This window comes from Phlebotomus papatasi, chromosome 1, assembly GCF_024763615.1.
Source record: "Phlebotomus papatasi isolate M1 chromosome 1, Ppap_2.1, whole genome shotgun sequence".
Lineage (NCBI taxonomy): Eukaryota > Metazoa > Arthropoda > Insecta > Diptera > Psychodidae > Phlebotomus > Phlebotomus papatasi.
The window spans coordinates 41,478,107-41,491,131 of NC_077222.1; the positions used below are offsets into that span (position 1 = coordinate 41,478,107).

Sequence of the window (13,025 nt, forward strand, 5' to 3'; positions counted from 1 at the left end):
TCAGGAGTGTTAAAAGACAAGTCATGCGATATTGAACTATAAATTTGTACCTCAATGTCCACATCTGTTTATTTACATCAACGTATAACGAACGAGTGGAAATCCATCAATATGTAGCACAAAAATACCAAACTATTTGGTTTTGCGAGGTTAAAAAGTTTAGTCTTACTTTGCACATATATGTATATATATTTAAAATTGTTTTACAAAACTTTCATGAAATTCCACAACTTTGAGGCTGCACTCTTGGTATAAAGCTTGTTTACAGCGATACAGAAAGTCATCATTTACTACTAAGTATCGTAAATATCACTTGAATAAAAACAAATATTTTATTATTTTATCCATTTCATCCAAAACTTTTAAAAGCATTTTAAAATAAAATTTAGAAAATAAGACTCCACTCACTAATTCGACTAAGAATTTATAAATACTAAGAAATATCATGAGTGGAAATCCCAAGACTAGTTGTTACAATTTTCCATTATCTCCCTACAGAATCTTAGCGCTCCCGGCTATGTAAGGGTTTCCTTTCAAAGTTTTCTGCTCCTTAGGCTCAATGTTTAGTAACTCTTTGGACATTCTCTGAGCTAGCATTCAGCAGATATGTTCAAATTAGATGATTTGAATTCTCATGCTAGCCATATAGTCTTTGTCATTATAAGTACTCCAACTTCATGATTCATTTAGATAATGGTTGCAATCGTTGTAATTATACAGAAAATTAAATTAAATTAGAAAATTTAGTGATTAAAACAACCACATTGGTTAGTAAATTATTTCAAAATCTAGTGACAAGGCTAGATCAGCTTTTTGTATATTAGATTTTTGGAAAATACTCCTTGTAATAAATAGCTCCCAAAGCTAAATAGGTCTAGGCTATATCAACGCTAGCTAGATAGGCCTACCAGAGCAACGACCATTTTAATCGATAGATGGCTAGAAGTAGGTGATATCAGACCCACCCCCTCCCCCCCCCACACCTTCCGCCATTTTGGCAATGCGAAATTTTATTTTCTCAATAACTACTCTGCCTCTATGGCATCAATCGATCTCAAATTTAAATAAGTTATAGGTAGATCTAAAAGACCTTCCGCTTAAAAAAATTTAAGTAACCAGTTCCAATTGTCAGAATTTGAAAAAAATTGGTATTTTGGAAAGCTTTCGTGGAGTACTACTACCTTTCTGACAACCCAACTTCATCAGATTTAATCGAACATTAGATTAATCGAAAAATCGATTTTCGAAATTTAGTTTTCGAATATTTTGTAGACCATATTTGTCTTTAAATTTAAGTATGTTGTAGCAGAATTCGAAAACTTTCTAACGGTGGATCGCACTCCTCTCTCGATGTTCCCTGATCTAAGCTTGGCTTTAACCAAAAATGTCCTGACCGGACTATATTTTCGGTGTTTATAAAGCGATTTCGATGAAATTTTAGTAATATTGTATCTGACATCGAGATCTTTCTAACGATGGGTTAGAACTGTAAACCGACCTTTAGTACAGTAGACTCTCCCTAATTCGGCTCTTTTAAGATCGGGATACTTTTTAATTCGGGCAGCAGTCATATTTGAAAAAAGTTTGTTGACATTTCTCAAGTTTGATCTTGATAATTGAATGAAGGAAATATGCTTAAATTTGCATTGGTTTGCCTTAGTTATGATGTGATTTTGCATTATTAAGGAATTTTTATGACATTAACAATAAATATGAGTAAATAAACTTAATGAGTGTGAAGATGAATAAAAAAAAGTCATTGCATTTCAAAAACTTTGTCGCCCGAATTTCTCTCAAATTCGGGTGACATTTAGGTCCCAAATGCCTGAATTTGAGAGAGTCTACTATATATCCAAATAGACGGGGACGGGACTCTATCTCTACTGCCCTATTACCCCCTAATATCTAGTGCACAATAACTTTTGTTTGTAAATATGTTTTTAAAATTTCCTATTAGAGTGGATGAAATGTAGATCCATCCAGTCATCTTGTTCTCTATCATAGGAATTTTTGAAAACTTACAAACAAAAGTTATTGTGCATCTGGCATAATATCAAATAATCTTAGAGGGTTTTTATTATAATTTCAGTTAATTATGAAGTTTTCTTTCTTAACCGTGAATTTCTTCCCTTATCTTGAAGTTCTTCAGCGGTCCAACTCGTTGGAAAGAGCATCGTGTTCACCAATTCAATAATTTCGCGAAGTGTCTTTCAAGAATGTTTTTTTTTGTATTATTCAGCAGTTGACAACTAATTTGAATAATTTTTTAAATAACTCGAAAGATCTTCAGAAATAGCTTAAGAGCAAAAAATTTAATTTCGATTAAAAAATAATTGTCATATGACATTAAATGGGATATAGAATTTAGTATTGTCATTACTCTATTCTTTTCTAAAAGTATTTTAAACCTCAAAACATAATTTAACGGTGACTTTATCATGAGTTATTTAGTATGACTGATGCTTTATCTGCCATAATAATACCTTGGCTATCGATTTTCAATTAATTCTAAATTTCAGTTGTATTAAAAGAGACATACATATGCATTTCAACTCAGCTAATAGGACAATTGCAATGACAAATCTGTAATTTTAGTTCCGTCCTAACTTAATTAAATCATTTTTTTTTAATTTAATGCTAGGTTTAGGTTTCAGTAAGAATTGTGCAATGATTATTTAATTTTCAATGTTCAAAATAATTCATGCAAAAGGGAAATAAAATCAATTTGAGAATATTGTTTTCTCAAGCACATATTCAGAATATAATAAGCCTTTATTGTTGGATCATATACAACATACAATTCATTGTGGAATATTGATATCAATAGCATATTTTTCATAAAACCCTCAATCGTCGCGTGATTAAGGGATATGCTTTTTGAGTGTAACTTAATCATGGCATTATTGTTTGACTGTTTATGTCGTTTATATTGATTTATACAAAATTCACAAACTGAAATAAAATAGCCAGAAAATGCTTTTGTTTATTTTTTTTTAATCACTGATACGTTTATTTTTTAATATTTTGTGTTTAGTGGAATTCCAATAAGAACAGTTATAAAATGGCAGATGATTTTATTTGGAACTAAATAAAAGAAAAGTCGTTGCAAATTTCTTATTATACGAAATCTCCAGAAAAGTCAATGAGATAGCAAAGTATCTAAGCTAACTTTTTAAATTTAAATATACAGAAAATGACGGTAGTTTCATCTTGAATAGTTTTATAGTAAAATCATTTAGTGAAGTCAAACTACTAGCACCACTAGGACTATAAAAGTTACTGATTTTAGTGGACGTTTCGAGTGGCTAACATACAGCTTTATGTTTTAGTAATATAAACATATTAATCCTTTCCTCTGAAAATATTGCGAAATACGAAACTGCCCCACTCTCTCCTACATCCTTAACTACAGTTCTAAAGTGAATTATGTACAAATCAGATATTCTGAGTTTATTCATATTAGACAAAAGGCTGACCTAGGGCTTATAATTAATTTAATATTTTCACAATATTCCAGTCGAGAAAAAGAGAAAACGGCTCGTTAAGGGCATAAAACAGAGCTTTCATGTAGGATTACTAGAAATAAATAACATAAGACTAAGCTGAATAAATTGATAAAATGTAATATGAATAGAGGATCACTATGTATAGGACATTGGATTTATAGGACATAGTAAAGGTCCCTAGTTCAATCGACGAACCACGCCCAGACCTTAGAAAAAAGATTGTTGAGCTGGTGTAACATAACTAATTAAGCACAACAAAACTTCATAAAGGGAGCGTTAAAGAACATCATTCATAGAAGAAGATGATTCTCCTTGGTTAATTGGATAATTCTTCCAATACGAGAATAATTCGAAACGAACGAACATTTCGCTCAACACAATTAATATTACTACGAAAGAATACCTATGCACACGTTTCATTACACCTCATTTGTATACTCTTTTGTGGATTATATCAGCGTCACGTTTTACGTGTACACCAAATAGTAACAATATATAGGGTAATGGGGTAATATTTTGGTCAACTTGCAATATCGGCCACTTGAGTGAAATATCGGACATTGCAACGAATCTGATCAAAATAACGGAATAATCTTCAAATGGAATGGTGTTGAATTTCAAAATATTTATTCCTCTTAGAAAACGTTAATATATAAATCCATCCGATTTTAAATTTGAATGTTCCATTGAAAATATTCGAAACAAAGTGTTCGATATTACTCAAAGAAATGTCTATCTATACAGTAGATTATCTCAAATTTGGGCTTTTGGGACTGAAATGTCATCCAAATTATTAAAAAAAAATCGAGCGTGAAACTGTTTAAAATCTAACGTTTTTCCCAGGAAATTAATCGAAAAATTTTCATTAATGAAAAATAATAATATAATGAAGAAAAACATGACTTTTTAAGCTTATATATGTCACTCGACAATGATAACCAAATTATAAAAAATATCAGCAAAGTTTTGTTTTAATGTAACTGCCTTTAATGTAACTTAAACTTACTAACGAGAGTCCACTATACACTGGTAAAAATAAAAGGGTCACTTGGGATCCTTTCAAAAGGGTCACGGCTTAAAAGAGTCATTTTCATCAAAGAAAAAGGGTGAAATTGATCATTCATTAAAGGATGCCTTCAGGGACCCATTGAAAGGATCACATGCAGTGACCCTTTCAAAGGTTCCTTGATTCGATCTTTTCAAAAAGGTCGACATTCTTCATGATTTTCCAGCCAAATTATTAAAGAAAAATAGTCCAAAAAGTATTTTCTGTGTTTGCTCAACAGAAATATAAAGCTAAACACCAAAATTTGTGTACTGCACTTCTTTTATATAGAGAAAATTGCGTGAAAAAAAAATCATTGAAATAAGACCCTTTCAAAAGGTTCAAAAATTTGACCCTTTTAATTTGATCAATTCTTGTGCGATTTTTTCATGAATTCTTCTACGTCATTTAAATAAAAAAAGCAGACGAAAATGTTTTTCGAGGATTTACTCGAGCGATAAAATATTGCTGCAAATGAAAATTTATTAGTTTTTGCATTGTGTCATGAGATATTATTGATTGAAATTCACATCAGAAAGTGAACATTTGAACATTTGAAAGGGTCACTTGAATTGCCTATTGACCGTTCGAGGTTTTCCTCTCCCACCACTATGTCAAAAGTCACGCCACCTCCATACGTCAGTCAGTGTCAAACAACGCGCAATAAGAGTCGGCAGTGAAAAAAATTATTCAGTTCGAGTGACAAAATTAGTGGCTCAAGTGATATTGGAGGTAAGTAAAAGTGATTATCGATGGAGAAATGAAAGAAAATTTAAGGAAAAAGTGTAAAATTGTGCGGCAATTGACTAGAAACAACACAGTTGAGTGGAATACAGAAACATGAAATGACACGAAATAGACGCTATGTTTTGTGTTTTGCTGTGAAAATTATTAGCTTTATTGTAGGAAAAACCTCCGTGTTTATCAGTCATCATCCTAAATTGATCGAAACCCAAAGGATATTGACTGATAAACGCGGTGCAATTGAGAAAAAATGCAAACAAAAAAAATCTTGTTGAGGGAATCCGGAGATGTGAAATGAATATTCCCGGAAACCCTTGCGCTGTGTATTTTAATTGTTTTGTTTTCTTTTTAGATCATTCCAGGTGAATTCAGAGATTATTTTCATCACTTCTGATTATCACCATTATCACTGATATCCAGGGATTATCAGGGTAAGTTTCTTTTTAGTTTTCTTTCAACTGTTGGGATTCTTTCTCAATCACAGCTATTGTAATACTGCGACTTGACCGGGCGGATTCCAATTCTCTCTCAATTGGACATTTGAGGCAAAATGCCATCCGAATTATCGAGAGGTTTATGCGTAAAAGCCCAATTATAAAGAATTACGATAAAAATAAGAGGAATTACAGCGAATTTGAGCAAACTGCTTTTTTTTTTAGCCATATTGCTCACTATCATAGGCAATTGTGAAAACATGTTGAGTAAAACAAAAGCTATTGTGTGTTGTAAGCATGTATTCAAAATTTTCTTTAAGAGTGAGCGAGATGACTATATATAGGTCTCACATACACTCAATGAAATGTAAAAAACATACTTACTAAACAAAAATTATTGTGCGTTAGACATAAGTTTTGCGAATTATTTTGATTAACGCTACATGAAAAAAAAAATATATATATATATATAATATATATATTATTTAAAATTTAAAGTTATTTCCTAAAAATAAACATTAAAATTTTCTCTCAATAATATTAAAATGAATAACTAATAATTAAATATTATATACATAAAATAAATAAATATACGGATAAATAAATAAATAAAAAATACAGAAAGCCACACGGAAAAACTAAAATAAAATTACCTCACATATTAACGACTGTATTTCATTTACATTTTTGTATAATAATTATAATTTCAGCTACTTTTGGACTTCGAGTCAAAATATGGATCTAAAAATGTCCGTTCAAGTCTCACAGCAATGTTGGGAAATATTGATCAAGAGTACAAGATGCTTCCGGAAAACAGAAAGAAAAATAATAATGAATATATTGAGGGTAACTCAGTTGAAAAATTTACATAATATTTTTTTTAATCCACGTTTTTCTTTTTTCTAGAATGGCCCCCAACAATTCGAGGATTTCTCAAAATTCTCTCCTTCTTCCCTCCGGTAAATACAGACAAAGAAAACAAAAGGGCGACTATTAAACAATCTCTTCAATCCTTCCTGATGTTATATCCACTGGGAACCCCCCCGTCTGAGATTATCACAGAAATTAATAACACTGGACCAGAGATTCAACTCTTCGCAGAGGGCGGAAATAAAAAGTCAATCTCCAATTTTTACGTGAAAGTCGACAACACAATCTTAAAAGTTAAAGCTGTCGACTTCATCGATGCTTTTGATTTTTATTTCAAAATTTATTTTTCTTTAAATATTGAGTATAAGAAATGTCATGTTTCTTTCTTTAAGTTCTTCCAAAAATATGTATATAAAATTGAAATCGAAAAAGTCTCACCAACAATGAAGAATTTGGCAATACGCCTACGATAGGATTAAAAAAACAACAAGATAAAAAACTTCGATTTAAAAAAAAGGACTTTATTTACAATTAAAAAAATATTCATTTTTTTCAGTAAAATAAAATTTGGAAAAATGACAAATTGTCTTTTTATTTTTATATTCAAGGAGAAGCTCGAATTACACAATGGTATAATTCGCAAAAAATACAACTTTTGCAGCAGATTTTATTCCTCTTAAAATTATTTTAAGGAGATAAATGCTCTACCAAAATATTTTTACAATTCCAGAACCTTATTTCGAAAAAGAAAAGAAAAATGTGAGTAATGATATATTGTTAAAAGTGACCATATTAAAAGTTCCATTTAACCTATTTAAAAGCGTCATTAGATGACCCTTTTGAAAAGGATCCCCAAAGTGACTCTTTCAAAGTCTCAAAATTTGACCCTTTCGCAAATGGTCAATTTGATCTTTCAAAGACAGATCAAATTGAACAATTTGAAATGGTGGATCGTATTTGACCCCCCAAAAGGATCGCGAAAGGGTCAATTTGACACTTTTTTTTTTACCAGTGTATTCTTATTGATTTTTAAATGTATTAAGAACAATATTTGTGAAATATAATTATGGCCAAGGGTCAGGGTCTTGGACAGGGTTGTAAGAAACACTATTGAAAAAGAAATTTCATTAAAAGGGTGGCAGAGCATTACAGGTTTTGTGAACTGTTCGAACTCGTGACTTTAGATGCTATATCTCAAAAATACTTTCGCATCATTTGCTGTTTACGGGTTCTCAACCTATTTAAACCGAATTATAAATCACTCAAAAAATCGTTCAAAATAACTTGAAATTCAAATTATAATTGAAATTCGGAAAATAAATTAGTTATCGGTTATAAGCAAGGTTATGAGAAGGTCCATAATCGATGCATAACTAGTAGAATCGGTTCAGGCTTATCAGGAATTTCAATATCTTTCCAATGAGCCGAAACATGATACCATTCGGTAGAGAAATGTGCCCCTCCCTAGAGCCTTTTATACCTTTGACCTTGAAAATTTTTTTTATTAAGAATGATTCGAGGGTTTTTCATATATGGATAAAATTTCCGCATAGGCAACCTCTAAAACGTGCTTGAAAATTATAAAATTGCACAACGCGTTTTCAAGCAATCCCAGAAAAACATGGTTTTTGGCGTGAAATGTCTTTTTTATTTCGTAGGGGAGACTGGGGCAAAAAGTCACAAAACGGATATTTTATTTTTTTACAAGCTACTCGAGCGCTTCGAAAATTTGTAATTAGCGCAGTTTTATAGGAAATTTACCGCTCTACAACTTTGTGAAAGTAATATTCGTCTATTTTGTAAGGAAATACGTTTATCGAGCCAATTTCTAAAAGGTAATTTTGTAACTATTCTCAAAAATGCTGGGGCAAATAGTACCAGACATTGGGTATTATCATATTTTGATTCGCTTCATTGCAGGCTTCCGTAAATTTGAAAAAAATACCTAGAGATCATATTTTCATAGAAAATTTATTTATTCATCTACACCTTTGTAAAACACCGTTTAATCTGCGAGAAAGGTGAGAAAACGAGAAAAGCACTTTTTAAGCTATTTTAGAAAAACACACAAAAGATTGCAAATCGTTTGACCACGGCAAACAACAAGCGGTGAGACATGATAATGACGTTTTTTTTTCGCCGTGAGACATCAGAAATTGCTTCGCTTTTTTGTTAATTTTTGCTTTATACCTTTTGTTACTTTTTACCCCAAGTGGCCATTTTTAATAAAAGGATTTCTGGAGAAAAGAACTTTTGTGAAATTCTAAAATAGATAGCGGATTCGTATTCAAAGAATCCAAATTATTTAGAAAATATTCACCAGTACATTAATTTTTGGAAAATAAGTAAATAATTGTTATCTTCTGCAAGGAAAATATTTCAAAAAACAGGGCTAAAAATTGCGATATTTTTTATTTTCTAAATTCCTTGTTCGAATTCTAAGAAACTTATGTTATTGAAGAAGGTCTATGGAGGCTATCTATAGAAAAAAATTTGAGCCGCTATCTTTTTTACCTTGAAAGATATTGAATTTAGAATTTTTCGATTTGTGACTTTTTGCCCCAGTCTCCCCTATATATTATATAAAAAAATTTCAAACTTAGGATTTTGATTCTCATATCCGACATGTCCGAAACTTGGCATAGCTCCCCTAGCATATTTTCCCACAAAAATTTTTGCGGAAAGCTCTAGGTATAATATTTCATAAATTGCCGGAAATATTTCATCACCCTTATCTCGTTTAACAATAGGCTAAGCACCACGAGTACAACACAGAATTTTAATTTTTTTTAATATACTTGAAAATCCACGAATTTTCCTCATCTGGCATTTTGGGAATAACATTTAGAGAACCGGAAGTGGTGGTATGTGGACTTGTTGTCAGAATAAGGGCAAAATAAATAGTAATAGAGAAAAAAATCGAATCATTTTGGCAAGAATATTGTGGAGATATATTGGGGAGGAAAATCTGTAAAATGAATAAAATAGCAAAGCATAAGATAGGTAGCCAATCAACTAACCACAAAATATATTACTTCACTATTTGCTGCAATTGCCAATGGATTGAAAATTTGTGCATGAATCTTCAGTGAAGAATTATTACACAGTCATTTATTTGGCCATAGTTGTGGGTATATGGAAAAATTTGTAAGAGGAAAAAGCTGAAAAGGGGCGTGAATAATATATTGAATCACTTATTTGAGTGAAAATCTTCTCAAAAACAATAAATCTTCTGTAGGGAAACATGTGATGAGAATTTGCGCGCGCTTTTTCTAGCCTCACTTTAATGCCTACACGTGAGCTTTCCGGAGCGGGAGACTATTGAGTGGAATGGGGGATCACGATGTGGAAAATGCTGTGAGCCCGAGTGTCTGTCATAAGTGGTCAAAAGTCGACCCGATAGTATCTTCGTGTCCATCCGATTGTGGAATCTAATCACATTTCGCACAAGAGAACGCAAATAGTGTATACAAGTGGGGGGATACTGTGCAAAAATTTTTCGCACCGATTTAAAACATAATATTTTCCACACAGCAACCACCCTCTCTGACTGGGGAGTGAATTGGAGGGTTTGCATTTTGGGGCTGGGGTGTGATATACATTGAAGTATAGTGACTTTCTGGTGAAAAATTTATGAGATAAAATAAGTTATTTGAAGGAGATTTGCTGTGACCAATACTGTACATGCATGCCACTCGCCATCTAGACTCACACATGCGAAAGCTTCCCAAAAGTAAGTTCTGTGATGGCAAATATATTTTCGCAAGAGGTGAGTTTCTCAAAGATTTTCACGACTTTTCCACCCAAATTCACCCAGAGCCCATACCGTGTGGGTGGAATGAGTGAATGACCGGTGATTAGTGCTGTATTGCGACCTTGTGAATATCTCACCAGCTTTTTGCCAAGAATCTACTTAGTCGCCAAGTGGGCCTCTCTTCACCTACTCCCCTCCAAATCCCCGTGCCGATCTCATCGGCACATGAACAGCCCATCTAAACTTCAACTTTTCCAACTCAATCACCCTTCCGCCCTATGACACCCCACCGTAATTGCAACTTTCAAGGTATACCATCATCCCACCAAAGCCCCAGCCCCATCAGGGCTCTCATATCTCATTCACTCATACATACACTAAGGCCCCAAACCCATTTGCTTGTATTTGAAGAAATTCCACTGTGGCACATTTCGCGATAGCAGGTAGAATGACGTTGATTGTCCAGGTTCAGCCCTTGGTCTTCTTCCTCAATTTATTGCTCGATTCCACGTAACATCAAAATTCCACAGTCCCTACCATTACTAAAGGCTTAAGGGCAATTGCTCTAAAAGTTTGCATCATCATTTTTATGACCACGACAACTCAAATACAAAAAAAAAATGCCCAGAGATTAGAAAAAAAATCTCATTATGATGAGCGCGATATTCAGCATTTCAGTGAAATTTTTAAAAAGTTTTACAATGTTGAGTGTCAGATTTCATTCTGGGCATTCTGGGAGCTGAGCATGCAGAAATTTCACAGTTTAATAGATTGAAATGTTATCAAGAATCTCGTTTTTCACTCTGATGCTTTCTGCTTCTTCATTCTCCATCCATTCTATATAGAATCTTCTGCCTAATTTTTTTTGTTAAAGTATATGAACAATTTTCAAAAAGGTGAATGATTAAGCATGGTATTCTATTAACAAATTAATTTTTTAACGGTCCTTTTAACTGAAATTTGGATTAGAAATCGAATTTTTTGTTTTGTTTGTCGGGTTTGTCAAATTTTCGTCGTTCTCTTAGCGGTCAAAACTTCCTTAACCCTTTAAGGACGATTGGAACACCGGTGTCCCATAAAGAAAAGTATTTTTTCCTGACTACCTAATGTTATTTTTTTCTTCTGTCTGTACATAATTGTAAAGTAGAAGGTTGAAGGAATCTAGAATATTTTTTGCAAGTCTGTAGCTATTTGCTATGTATTAAATATAATTAATGCTATGTATTAAATATAAAAATAGCGAATTTTTAAATTCTCAAATTCATAATTTATTTTATTTATTTTTATACTTCCATTTTTTTAAGCAAAACCCTTTTAGCAATAAAAACTACAATACTCATACGTAATATTTTTTATTTAAGCAAAAATATCCATTGGTATTGTCAAAAAAATTACCTTAATTTTTGTGCTATTTTTGTCCCTATTGTTCATAGAAGCACAAAATACACCGAATCAGACTCTCTTGGACTTTCCAAGTTTAGATGTAAGACTTATCATTGATTATGTTTCTCAGTTTAATTTTTATTGTTGATTTTCAGTCCGTAAGAAGTGTCTCGTCGTTAAAGGGTTAACTAAATATTTCACGTAAATTCTAAAACAACATAAATTAATTACAAACTGTTTCTTATAATTCACATAAGTGAAAAGATCATTATAAAGGTCCTATAATATTGCTAGCTTATGAGAATATTTTTGGTCTGAACTTTTTAATTCAAAATCTTTTCATATCAGTTGCTTAACAGATGGTACGGACTCTATGATTTTCAATAGGTCTTGCTCGTTTTTCGAGGATATTATCGCTACAAAATAGACATGTTATCACACGCCATCCTTATGGTTTTTTTTTTTTAAATGTACTAATAAGAAAATTAAACAATACTGGGAAATTTAGATAAATAGATATGGTGTCTTTTATATAAGTCTTGTTTAAGTCCTTCGCAAGAAATCGGTCTTTGACGTCAACATCCTACAACGTATTGTTTCTAATATAAAACAAGCCAAACTTTTTCTTTATTAAAACTTTAAAAAGAACTTGTTAAGAATCTCTTATATTGTTCAGCTACGGAACAATCGAGATAGAAGACATTAAAACTAATGGTTTCTACACACTAGAGAAATTCATGTCCATATTCCAGAGTTTTTCCTCACAAGCGTAGGTAATTTACTTCAATATGGACATTAATATCTCTAGTATGTAGAGCCCATAACGGTAAAAAGATAGAGATTCAGTAGATAGAGATTTTCTAATGAGAGACAGAGATTAAAGATTTTCGACAGACCCTCCTATAAGACGACTCCATGACTTTTAACATGCCCCTTATTCTCTCCCACCTTCCTCAAGTGATTCCTCAAAATTGCTTCGTGCGATGTTTTTTTTTTAATTTTCGGATGTTAGATCCAAGCGGACATTTCGTCCATCAACAAAAATACCCGTTGAATCAATCCTAATAATAATTGTGAGTACGAGCCCCGCCCGGTGCAAAGATCTGAATGTTTAGAAAAAGACATTTTCACTGTGATATAACGTAATAAAAATGCATCGCCTCTGCCAAAAAAAAAAAAAAAAAACTCCGGAAGCATGGAAGAAGCATTCACATCACGGGGAAGGCGCTCCTGGGCGGTCTACACATGGACTTAGCGGATTCTTCCAACATGGGATACAACAGCAGCAA

At 32.3% G+C, this 13,025-nt stretch overlaps 1 protein-coding gene across 7 annotated transcripts in view; it reads left to right on the forward strand.

Annotated features, from left to right (window-relative positions):
- Nucleotides 1-13,025, forward strand: part of LOC129799756 (sex determination protein fruitless) — a 205,680-nt gene that overhangs the window by 102,138 nt on the left and 90,517 nt on the right. For 3 of the 7 annotated variants that reach the window (XM_055843958.1, XM_055843957.1, XM_055843953.1), the window contains exon 1: nucleotides 10,033-10,332. The exons of 1 other annotated variant lie outside the window; for it this stretch is intronic. The gene's annotated coding sequence lies outside the window, so the exon portion shown is untranslated. Of the gene's footprint in view, nucleotides 1-10,031; nucleotides 10,369-13,025 lie in introns of those variants that run through there. 3 more of the 7 variants (XM_055843961.1, XM_055843955.1, XM_055843959.1) reach the window with 3 other exon arrangements.